The sequence below is a fragment of the Stegodyphus dumicola genome, chromosome 9, assembly GCF_044657685.1.
Source record: "Stegodyphus dumicola isolate Sdum_Otavi_A_Nest chromosome 9, ASM4465768v1".
Taxonomy (NCBI): Eukaryota; Metazoa; Arthropoda; class Arachnida; order Araneae; family Eresidae; genus Stegodyphus; species Stegodyphus dumicola.
Genome location: NC_140776.1, coordinates 64,465,670 through 64,479,250, shown reverse-complemented (window position 1 = coordinate 64,479,250; position 13,581 = coordinate 64,465,670).

Sequence of the window (13,581 nt, the reverse complement as noted above, 5' to 3'; positions counted from 1 at the left end):
ATTAAAAATTATATGACTTCTAACATTTCAGGAAATGTCAATTAAAGTTAAATTATGTAGTAATGTAGTGTTGAAAATTATCCCTGATCGTGATTGATAACCAGGAAGAAATCTAAGACTGAAAAAGAGGAAACCATAAATTGTTTCGCATGGAGATTATAATATGATTTTTTTTCAATGCTTCTAAATTTGGAAGTTTTTACTTACTATCCAAAATGCCTAATGACATAGGTTACATTCTGCTCCCATGTTTCTTATATGCCAGTTTAGATCCTCTTGTCATAATTCTACATCCTTGTAAGATTTCGGAACAGCTAAAGATAAAGGAATTTTTGGATTTGTTTTAGCACTGGCTAGATAAAGAAGCACAAGTACTGGACAACGAAGCTGAAAGAAGGGGAAGCAGCACCTAAAATTTCAAGCTAATGTATGCATTTCCTGTACTGGGAACTCTGAAAGATTTCATAATTTAAGATCAGCTCCAGAATGCGAATTTTGTATTTTTAACAGTAGCAAAGATAATGACTTCAAACATTGAAAATTAGAGGACATAAATAGGAGACATATTGAACTTCCAAAAGAGGCAAATTATTTGTGCTCATTTGACTGGTGCATTAGTTATCAAAATTGTAAGTCTCTGTAGTATATTACATAGCAAAAGAGGAACCTGGTGCTAGCGAAGTAGGTGTCAGAGAACTTCAACGCACACTACCGCGCATGAAACTGCAATCGCTCAAACTACCTAGGCTCTGTAATTCACCGTTTTGTCACTGAGGCAGGTGTTACCATTGCAGCTCCAGACACCCCAACACGCTACAACGGCAGATCAGCCAATGTCCTGGATTTTTTCCTTCTTAAAGGCTGCCACCACAGATCTATCCAAACCCTCATCGAGTTATCCTCTGATCATAATCCGGTCATGATACAGGTGGGGACCTCTGTCTGTAGCACACCGCACAAAAAGGCCTTCATTACTAATTGGGCAGGATATGCCAAAGCCTTAAACAACACCACACTACACATTCCAACAGCCAGCACGGGTGATGAGTTAGATGCATTGGTCCAAAAATTCACCACGGACTTAACCACAGCCCTGGATGCAAACAGCACGCCTGTCCCTCACAGGCAAAAAGCCACTGATCCTGAACTCAAGAAACTTATATAGGAGAGAAATGCTGCTCGCAAGGAATGGCAAAGGTACAGGTTTCCTGCGGACAAAACTGCACTCAACCTACTCAACCATCGGGTCAGGACTCGCACTCACCAACACACAACGTGACTGGACCAACTATCTCACTTCCCTTTCAGCAGATCAAAGCTCTGTCTGGAAGGCGACTGCTAAGCTCAAGAGATGCCACACCAATGTTCCGCCCTTAAACAGCCAACAGAATATTGCCCACACTGAAATTGAGAAAGCTGAGTCACTAGCTGATCACTATGCTTCTCAATTTTGCACAAACAACATTTCTCACCCTCAAACAGAACACCTTGTTAACACCACACTAACAGAATTCCTCTCAAAACCACACGCGAACAACATTACTCCTGTCAAACCCTCAGAGGTCTACGGCTACATCGAAAAACTACTGGTCAAGAAAAGACCAGGCATCGACAAAATATCAAACAAGATGATCAAGTGTATGGGGACTCTCATGCTACTGAAACTGGTTGCTATCATAAACGACATGCTTAGACTGGGCCATTTCCCAACGCCCTAGAAGATAGCCATCGTCATACCCATACCCAAGCCTGGCAAGCCTCCTGCAGAACTAGCCTCCTACCGGCCAATTAGTCTTCTGTCCTTGCTCAGCAAGGTGGCGGAGCACATTATCCTGAAGAGACTCCATGGATACATGGATCAGAATAACGTCATCATTTCACAACAACATGGTTTCAGGAAGAAACACTCTTCTGTCCACCAGCTGTACCGGGTGACGGAATACATATCGCAAGGACTGCAGGAGCGGCAGACTACAGGTGCCATCTTCCTCGATGTAGCTAAAGCTTTTGATCGTGTTTGGCTGGATGGCCTCATGTACAAAATCATCTCTCTGGGTTTCCCAGACTACATCACAGCCATCACATACTCCTATCTTAAGGATAGACACTTTATCGTTCGTGTAAACAACACATACTCAACCTCACGGGCTATCAGGGCTGGGGTCCCGCAAGGGAGCCTCCTTGGGCCCATCTACTATAATATCTACACGAACGATATCCCACAATCACCACACACCACTTTGGCTATGTACGCCGACAACACGGCAATTCTCTCGAAAAATGCATCTTCTGGTCCAGTTATACAAGCACTCCAAGCTCACATCCACACACTCGAGTCCTGGCTCACAGCCTGGAAATTCAAGATCAACGTGGACAAGTCGGAAGGCGATCTGGTTCACAAAAAGTGTCACAATAGACTCGGAAGACTCGATCCGGATGTATAACACCCCTCTGCAGTGGACTAGGCAAGCCCGATACCTAGGCATTACCTTAGATAGGCGACTCACTTGGACCCCACACATTACACAACTTATTGCCAAGTTCCGTGCTCGTAAACGAACACTTACCCCCTTAATTAGCCGGAACTCCGTTCTCTCTATTGATAATAAGTTACTCATTTACAAAACCCTTTTGTGTCCCATACTTTCTTATGCCTGCCCTGTTTGGGGATATACCAGCCGCACAAATATAAACAAACTGCAAGTCTTGCAGAATGTAACGCTTAGACAAGTCACCAGCAGCCGTTGGTTTATCAGAAATACGGCCATACATGAGGAGTTGGAAATTCCAACTATCTCAAATTATTTTGCACTCCTTGCTGACAAATTTTTCTACAATATTCCAAATGTCAATAATAGTTCCATACCTGTGCCTCAATATGATTACACACTTGATGTAAACAGTAAACGGCCGCTTGCGGTACTAAGGTATCTTAACTAATGCAACCTTTAAATTATACTTAAGTAAACACTCTCCCTTTCTCGTGTTTTGATTTGACTCGCCGCCTGCTACAATGTCTGTATATAGTGTATATATCTCTCCATATGTATTTATGTATTTTCTCTTATAATCTATTTTTTAATTATTTATGGGAATGTTATGTATTTATGTTTGTATATATGTATTTATACTGAGTGGTCACTTGGACTCCAATTCAGAGTAGAGATAGGCAATTTCTTTTCACTTATGCCATTGCACACTTATCTCCGCCCAAGGCATATCAGCTACTGGTGTTTCTTCTGGACTCAAGCATCGGTTCGCTAGTTACGAACTCACCGTGTATTCGAATTTTCTCTCCAACTGTTCGACGTTCAAAGACTCGAAAATCGCACACCTCCTATGCCGGGATAGCGTCGTAACGCGGGGACCCTTTTTGCGATAAACTCATCGAGTTTGCCTGAGCCGAGAAACAGGAAGTCGTCTGAAAAGTTAGCTAAACCTTTAGGTAGAATTGCACCTGTTTCTACAAAGATTGCCTGTCGGAGTTTTCATACTGAATACTCACGTAGAGTTACTCTCAGGAAAGACACTGGTAACCAGCACCTGTGCTAAATGCCTGTTTCAGGGGCATCAGAAAGGCAAAGCTTAGTTGGTATACAAAGTAAAATGTATATTGTTTAGCAATGAATCGACCATCACTATCTTTTACACCTTTGTACAGAGCTGATGTGTTTAGAACTAGTTCAGAGGCACACAATCTGAACTGTACAATGCTTTGAATGAAGCCTGGAGATAGATTGATAATAGTTTAAGAAACAATAACGTGGAAGTCTGAGGTACCACTGACTATTCCTGATAGTCAAATTACTATAAAATCACTACCGCCATGTTCTAGAGGACCATGTCCATTGGTGATTTAAGCACTGTACCTTGAACGTGGTACTGTATATTAATATAATAATGCACTAGTTAACACTGAAATGTTCTTTACGAAATGGCTTAAATAATATGAAAAAACAAGAAAAGACTTGAACATCTTCCATGACCTGCACAATCCCTTGATTTTGACATCTGTCCGGAGCATGCTAAAGAATAATAAATACTTAATAGCAAAATGTTTTCTATTTCACCGAACATATGTGAAGTCGATTTGTCACTGTTTTGTAGTAGGAATGGCTAACCTCACCAATGGAAGATTTGTATCTGTTACTTCCAACCTTTTGTTTTCACTTCTACTTTCGTCATATCCCAACGGGAGGCAAATTAGTTGATTTATTTAAGTTTCAACTTCGAGAGAGATCTTTTGGCACTTACAGCTGGTTCACTGTGTTAGAATTGTTGCAGTGCTGGCCTCTAAAAGTTGATCTCTACTGTATTGATAAGCTATTGTTTTTCAGATACAAGTGTTTCATTTTCGTTGACGGTCTCTTTTTTTAATAGCAACCAATCGGAATTATCAAAACAATGAGTTCAATTCTTGGGAGATATATTTTTATTGTGGAGGCACAAATATTAGCTCTTGGTTGCTTTATTGACTGTCTTTTCAAGAAAGAAAAAAGATTTTCAAAAAGAAAAGGAAAAAGATTTCGAAGATGTAAACATTTTGAAATTTTGTTTTGAGCAATTTTTTTAGGTGACTAGTTCTCTTCTATATTCTGTACTTATTTTTGTAGCTTTAATGAATCAGGCAACTACTGTCGAGTGAAGAAAACACACATTTATTTTATGCGGTTTTATGTTAGTTAACTGAGTTAAATTATTACTTTGCCTTGTTAAATTATTACTTTGTCACTTCTGCATTGGTAATTCCCACCAGGATACAAATTATTTAATATATTTAAGATTATTTCTTGAGTCCGACAGAGGGAAAGAAAGAGCCTTTGGCCGGTTGCCGACCGGTTGCTTAATTGACTGGCTGCTTAATCAATTTTAATTGCACTAGCCGCAATTGCTGAGAACCTTTTCATTGTTTTCGCTTATTCTTATCTCTTATAATTACTTTTAATTATTTATTGTTAACTTTTATTTTATCATTTTCCCTAATTATTTTCTTTCAATGCTAGTGTTTCCTTTTAGAAAAAGAGTAAAGTCTTTGATACAAGCAAATAGTTCAGCTGATAACTGATATAACTTCAGCAATGTATCATGATGGCGTGCATATTCTGTTCGCGTGCCTTAAATATAGGGAAAACGTACCCAAATGATAATTAAATCTTAAATAATAATATGCCTTCAAAAAAGCACAATTTTCGACTCAAAGGTATTTTCTCTCATAGCGTTAGTGAATTGAAATAGACGCAGTAATCAACATAAATTGCTAAAATTTTGACGTCCTGTTTGTAAGCATTCAAAAGAAAACTCGAGTCAGAGAAAGATGAAATAAACACATTGCAGGAAAATCAATGACATATGTTTCAAAGAAAATAGAAAATTAGTGAGACTTATTTCAGGTGCAGAACAGAAAATTTCCTGAAATATGTACATAATCGAGAGATAATAATTAAATCAAAGAATAGTGGCTAACTAGATAACAGAACAAAAACGAAACAATCTAATGTAATAAGATAAAAGTATAGTAATATAATTTAATAAATAGTTATAAATAGTTATATAGCTTAATAAATAATTTAATTAAATAAATGAAATTCTTTGGATTTTTTCAAGGAGAAGCCAAAAAATTTTATATTATAAATATTTTATGTTATATTACTATAAAAGCAAATTCATGAAATAATTCAAAAGTAAGAGTAATTCAAAGTTTAACATAATTTAAAGCAAAATATTTTTACTGTTATTCACCTTTTTCGTTTTCACAAGTTCTTTTACTTCTTGTTAAATGCAAATTACTTTTCATTTTAAATTATTAAAATTAAAAAGTAAATAATATTTTTATTAAAATTCGATGCTACTATCTCTAAAAATCAATTTTTTGTTATCTACACAAAAAATGTATCTAATAAATACTAATTTCTTACTTGAAAACTCACAAATAATAATTTAATTAAATATAATTTATTTTAATTCTAATTTCAGTTCATTTCTAATTTTTCATAATTAAACAATTTAGGCATCGTGATTACGCTTTCAGATATTTCATTTTTCCAGGCAACATTTATGCAATTCAACTTGTTTCTGAAATTTTTATTTTCCATTTTATTTAACTACAATCCTACAGCTCAACTGGTTTCATACCATCATATCACCTTTATTTGTATTCTTGTGGGAACTGCTCCAAGAATTTTAGATCTTCAAACATATCTTTTCTTAAAGCTTTCGATTTTCTTTTACCCTTTTCATTGTTTATTATTTACTTAATTGCATTTATTATTTAATAAGTTCTTTTGTAAATAATTTGGGCTAATTACGTTTGGAATAATTTCACAAATTTAAATTTCGCTCAATAATTTATTGCCTTATACGGTTCTCCTTTATTTCTTCAATTTGGAAAACTTTGATTAGAAAAACATCATCTTAAATGATTTCTTTATGCTTTATTTTTTGGTAAATTACCTTGTTAAAGAATTTGGTTTTATTTCCTTAAATTTTGACTTCCAGAAACAGAGAGGAACAAAATTTAATTAATATTGTTTTGCAGTAGTTGTGTAGCAACTTTTCCACTTCTTTATTGGTTGAACATTAATTTACCAAATAGTTTTAATTTCCTGATTTGGCTTCTTTGTTTATAATTTACAGTAATTTAACTATATACCGTTTAAGTTTTGCATAGTATATTTTGCTTAGGGTCACATCGGAGCAGATTATATCTTGATGATTAGTTTAAAGAAATTTAAAAAAAAATTATTGAAATTTAATTTAATTTTTAATAGCATTTTTTATTAATATTATATAGAAAAATGTTAATGGCCTTAAATATTCGTTTTAAATTATTTTATTGTTTTTACATATTTACAGACATCCCTAACTTCTCCGGCATTCAAGCTCGGCCCAGCGACAAGGCAATCAGCATTGTTAACTGATCGGGGCGACCCCTATTTAATATAGAAAAACATTTCGAATTCATTTTGTTCCAAGACAATAGTTTCTAAATATTTTCGGAAGCTTGATGGTAGAATATACTATCGTGAATTGATCCGAAAATCTATACTTTCAAAAATTTAAGATGAAACTTAGCATATAGAACAAATTAGAGCAATTTTGGATTAAAAAAAATAGGAGTATTTAAACACGTGCTTGATACAAGTAAATTGATAAATTTGATCAAGTTTGCATAACATTGTCAGACTTCCAAAGGGCATCGACTGGTGATGAAGATAAATTTGTCGAAGGGAGACATAAAAAAATGATAAGTTAACTATATAATCAAATTTAAGATCTTGGTATTAAAAATTATATAATGAGGATTAAATTTTAAACAGAACAAAAATGCTGTTTTAAGTAATGTTATTTAAAATGTAGGGGTCTAAATATTACAGGATGACCGAATAATACACGAAACATGCGATTTGTTCAGCTTTTACTATCTATACTCCCATAATGCATTGCTCCTCTGATTCCCAGAAATAATGGTTTCCATAATTTAAACCCAGAAACAGAGAGCTAGGTATCTTGACATACTTCATAAATAATCTTTAAGAGAGTATTAGAACTGTAAGATTAGATTCTGTTAGTATTCTGTTATTAACAATATTGCAGAAATGTAACTAGAGGGGAACGAGGGGCACTACGCTCGGGTGGCACACTTTTGGGGCGGCATTTTTCCTGTGAAATATACTATAATAGACAGTTATATGAATTTTCGGAACAAAAAGACTAATTGAAATTTACCGGGTTATAATAAAGATCACAACGGTTAAATCTATAAGGGGTGGAATTTTTATTTTAATTATAATCCAATTTCGTGGAGGAACAAAATTCTTCTCAAAGGGCTTAAAAAGTGAGAAATAGCTTATATTCCCTTTATGAAAGGATCACTGTCTCGTATTCACGTCATGCACGCGTGAATGCAACGTTACATACCTTATGTTATGCATAAAGTAAACCGCATAAAAAGTAAACCGTATAATATAACCGTATACCCGTTCTCTGGGATTTAACCTTACATCAAACTGCCCAGTATTCGATCATCTTATCAACTCGATCAAGATGAGGGGAAGAATAAAGAGATGTCGATTATAATACAAACTGTTTCTGCATTGGACAGAATATTTAAATAAATTACAAAGAGACTTCAGTTGCTTCTCTTTTTTGCTATATCTTCTTTATTACATCAAAACTCTTGAGTAGAAAATACGAATGACAATTTAATCATGATCTTAATGACATAATAATGAAGAATTCCTCACTGAGAAAAATACTTCAAAGTTGTGTCTGTTACTTCTTGGGAAGTAACAGACATAACTTGGACGAAATCGAGATGCTGGACGAAATTGGAATGTTGAACGAAATCGGAATTGGACGAAATCGGAATGTAACTGTTTGTTACTTCTTGGAAGACGAAATCGGGAGGTGAAAGGACAGTCTCTTTGAACTTTTAGAGTTTCTTGTAAAATACAATGCCCCAAACAAAACTGTACGTGAAAGAAGTTTTTCTACATACAAACCAGTTAAGAAGCACTTAATACCTAATAGTAAGTGTCTTCTATTTCTGTCTGGAGAAGAGCAGCTGAAGTCATAAAGCAAACTTCCAGAATGTCATCGTGATTTTGTTAACAAAAATAGCACTTTAAAATATTGGAATTAAAGTTTTTTTTTTTTCAGGAATTAATACAGAGCTTTAATTTATTTATCTATGTGTAGTTTTAAAATTTTATAGATTTTATATTTTCGTGTGAATTGAGAAGGGTGGTAAATGGACTGCCCTGAGCGGCAAAATTCTGACTACGCCACTGCAATACTTGTGATGCTTAAAGCATTATGGAATGCAGTTATTCAGTGTCCAGGTACATCTAGTCTAATCATCTTCAGATATAAAATTTCAATTAAAGCTAATCTTACTTAAAACAAATTGAGAAATACTTTTCGTAATGATAGAGTAAAGTGAAATAGACGATGAAAAATGGTGTATTCTGCTTTAATACTAAGAATTATTTAATGACTAAATGCAGAATTTAAAACATGTGTTTGGGATTTCATGGGCATGTAGTGTGACCACCTTGATCATTTAGTCTTACAATTTTAGATTTAAAATATAGTATATACTTAAAAGGATCATTACCATTACTAGATTTATAGGTTCTCCAAATGACGATGCAAATCTAATCACTAGGATAATAAAGAGACAAAGTGTTGAAAGAGCAGAGACAAAGGAGCTGGATCTGGTTTAGAACGCGTGGTAACATGTGAGACCTTATTCTTTTTAGCTATTACGTAAGGAGATGATGTTACTAAGCCAGGCGACTTCTCGCCCAGGCGTGAAGAAATAGCACACATTGAAAAGTTTTAAATTGCCATTTTATTTGATTAAACTTTTTAACAAAAATGCAAGGACTTCGTGCTCACAAAAACACCGAGTACTTGCGGTGGAAACTTAGGAATAAATTAACAATAACTGAAATGGCAAACTGGAGAGCTGGGCTAAAACTAACAGGCTGACTCTACAGTAGCGCCCGAACTAAAAGATGGAGGATAATGATTCTTTACCACCAAGATTTAGCGATTTGGTATCTCAATCCCCAGTAACCCTTTAAAATTGGGTTGTACATACGGTGTTTTCTCCCACCATTCTGCATGCCTTCGTGGTGTAACGGTAGCACACGCGACGCATATTCGAGAGGTCCAGGTTCGAGTCCTGAAGAGGACATTGCTCGTTTTTCACGTCTCTTGCTTCGAAATAACTTAATGACCCTATAACCACATTGAGTCTTTGGATTTGCTAACACGATGGTCATTTCCAGTTTATAGATTGAATTATTAAGAAAAAAATAAATAAATAACAGAATTAAATAAGCCGGCTAATCTACAAAACTGATAATTTTTATTTACCTTCAAAAACGAGTAGGTGTTTTGGTTAATTTTAATTAAAAACTCATAAAACTCATCCCCCCCAGCATTTTTACATTTCCTATAGTTATTCAAGCAGAGTTTTGCACATTTCTGTGTAACATTATAAACGATCGAAAAACATAAAACTTACACAAAATCTTATCACAATATGTAAACTTAACATTATTTCAGATTCAGTATATACATTTAAAAGCGGAACACGTATTGCTAGAAAATGCAATATGCAAGTGTTGTTTTTTGTAAGATTCTTGAATTGAGGATTGATGATCTTGTTGATTCTCTTGGAAAGAAGGGCTTAGAGCTGAAAATAGATTAAGAAATTGTTTTTCTAGTTTTGAAATACTTTTTTTAAAATCATTATTTATTAGTTACAAATATCTAACTGACGTGTTGTTTAAAAGTTTAAAATTCCGTTTTCTAAGTGAACAAATTGTTCCCAAAAAAACAATAAAAAAATTAAAATCCCCCCCATGCAAGTAATTTTCTCATTCTCTATCGTAATCTTTTTTTCAAGCCGTTTTCAGAAATTTTGCAACTGAAAGCAAGGATCTAGCCCCAATTTCAAAAGACAAAGCCAGTATCAAAGTGTTTGAAACACATGGTGCAATACAGTGACAGTGTTTTGAGTGTCTTCAGATTCACGTGTAGCTACGTCAGCTAATCCAAAGCTGTCTCTTAAACCAACACCCGTGACTGAGACACTCAGACAAAAGATAGTGCAACGACTTCTAGATAAAAGATTTTCCGGCGAAGTTTGCATCATTCTGCGATTATCGCAGTTTTAAGCTATCGAGTTTCTTTACCAAACTCTCCCAGTAAGTTTCTGGGCGAAACAGCTATTTTGCATCCTTTATCCTTAACAGTAAACAATCTCAATGTCATCTACAACTTCGATTCGTCCTCAATGCTATAAATAATGCACAATCCACCTAAAGTTTCCAGACCTAGTACAAGCATTTTTATAGTGAAGTGAGACTGTCTGTAGATAGTTATGGAGAATTATCTTCTCAAGATGTTGGAAATATGCGCGTTAACATTTGCATCAAAGATGCCCGATCCAAGACGGACAGTGCCTGACATGAAGGAGGGGGGGATTGTTATCTTTGTTATTTCTTTAGATTACTGTTGTTTTTTAAACCGTAAATCTTTCACTTAATTGGGGGAAAATATACCTCATATTTTTGTGTATAAGCCAAAAAAATTTTAGAAAATATTTTGTTATTTAAGTACGTGGATCAGTTTATATACGAGTTTATAAAATTATTAACTAATAATGCGATCGTTGAAATGATATTATGGGATAAATAAAAGTGAATTTCGTTCGTGAACCGAGATTTCACTGCATTTGCTCATAAAATAAAATTTATGAAATTAATCTTTTCATCTATAAATAAATTATCAAGCAGAATATTAACCTTTCAATAATTTAATTTTAATTTTCAGTAATTAATTAATAAGAAAGAATTTACTATGTTTAGGACTTTGGAGAGGTAATACTCTTTTTTAATAATTATTAAATTTTATCTATAATTAACCTGAGAAAAATATTACTCCATGTATTTTGGAACGCTTTATTATTTATTTAAAGGATTATTTTTAAAGAAATGCAAAATATCACCTGTATAATACATATAAAAACAATTTCCATAAAAGACTTTTCATGCAGGATATAACACTAAGCTGATCAATTCTGATGTTATTGACTAAGTAAAACAAAATTCACTTAGTATAGGAAGAATTTTGCATGTATCGACACCAATAGCGCGAACGACGGAGGACGTCTTTGGTCCCTTTAATTAGCATTAGCAAACGTACGTTTTTACACATGATGAAACCCATTAAAAGTAACGACTCAGGCGATTGCTAGTATACCTAGACTCTTCATTCTTTCCTTAACAAGGCTGGAAATATATCTAATAATTTTTACACGTTAGCACGACTTATCAGTTCGTTCTATTTCTTTAAAATCTAATTTTAAAAACTAACTAAAAACTTTCTTTAAAAACTTTTTTAAAAAGTTATAAAAGGTCTATATATTGCATTGAGGGTTACATGTAGAACAAAGTTTGGGAACAATAAATAATAATAACAAAAATAAAAATAATAATTTTTAATGTTATTTAAGGAATTTTTTGCATATTTTAGAAAAAAAAATGTTCAACGTTTTTGAGAAAAATGTCGATAATATTGGAAAGTTCTTGAAAGATAAAATTGACTTGTGCTAGTAAAAAATCTAAATGCTTGTTAGAAATTTTTAAGTAAAAACTCGTGTTTAAAATTCTTACGAGATCTTTGAACTGACAAAGAGTATGAAAGGTCTACGATCATATCAGTATCAGATAGCATGTGAGTGCCAACAGTTGTTGAGATTATCAGTAAAAAATAAATAAATAAATAATAAAGGAAAACTCATGTTATGACCATGATTTTTTTTTCTCCTCAAGATTTCGAAGAATTCTGAAAAAATCTCATCTTAAGCTCATCTGTTTGGCATTTTCTTGATTAAATACACTGTCTTTAAATAGAAAAACAAGTAAAAAATAGAATGTATATATTGCCTTTATACAGAAAAATGTTTATAAGTTCACCATGTAAAAGTAGAACATGCTAGGTGTACTGTACATAGATTAGCTGTGCTGACCTCTTTAAAAATTTTATCCAACAGAAAAAAAATCAGGTCTGTATTAAGACGATAATGAAGACACTCGCAGTAAATTACCCTAGATTAAAAATAAGTGTAGACATTACAAACACATGTCGCACTTACTGGAACTATGAAGTTTTTGGAAATCAAGAAACTTAAGAAATCAACTTTGCACTTATAAGAATTCTAACCATAGATCTTCTAGTTGCTAGATGGTCATGCTGCACGACAGCACACGTACGAAGATGTATGATAATTGCTTACATGTATATCATAAGCAAAATGGGACGTTTCATACGTAAAGTATTTACATTTTACTTTCTATGACTGAGTAAATTTCGTGCCTCATCCTAAAATTCTTAATTTAGTTGAATCTGACTATTTCAAAATTATAAAGGTTGAATAAAAAGTAGTAGATACGAACAGTCGAAAACGTTGATAGTTCCGTAGATAATTGTAATTTATAATGTTGTAATTCATAATATAACGAGTTCATGTAATTTATAATATACTTCATTTATAATTTTTATAAAATTTTTCAGCAGTATTGGAATTAATATCAGATATCCCTTATGCTATACAATTAGATTATAATAATTTAGATTGCTGTCTCTTTCTTCACTGATACTATTATGTTAGATTCCTAATATTTCATAATGGCATGTAGATACGTTCAACTCATTTACCAAACATGTAAATCTATATATAATTCAATACACTATTTTCTTTAATATATTGTTCAACACATAGCATCTCATGAGCCTAATTTCAAGAGGTGTTAGGACCAAGAGGTAAAGTTACTAAACATCATCGGTATTTCGACCTGAGTTTCAAATCCCAGTTAGAAAACCCAGCTCTTTATTTCTCTATACATATTCAATATGGAAAATGCATTGTAAAAACTTCAGTTTTTGAAGAGAAAATATTTTAAAAATTTATTCTTTGAAAATACTGCAAAGTTTTATTCATTGGTAATTTTACACCTTTACCTTAATGTATCTTCGCAAACCTCTTTAATAAGAGAATGATAAGCA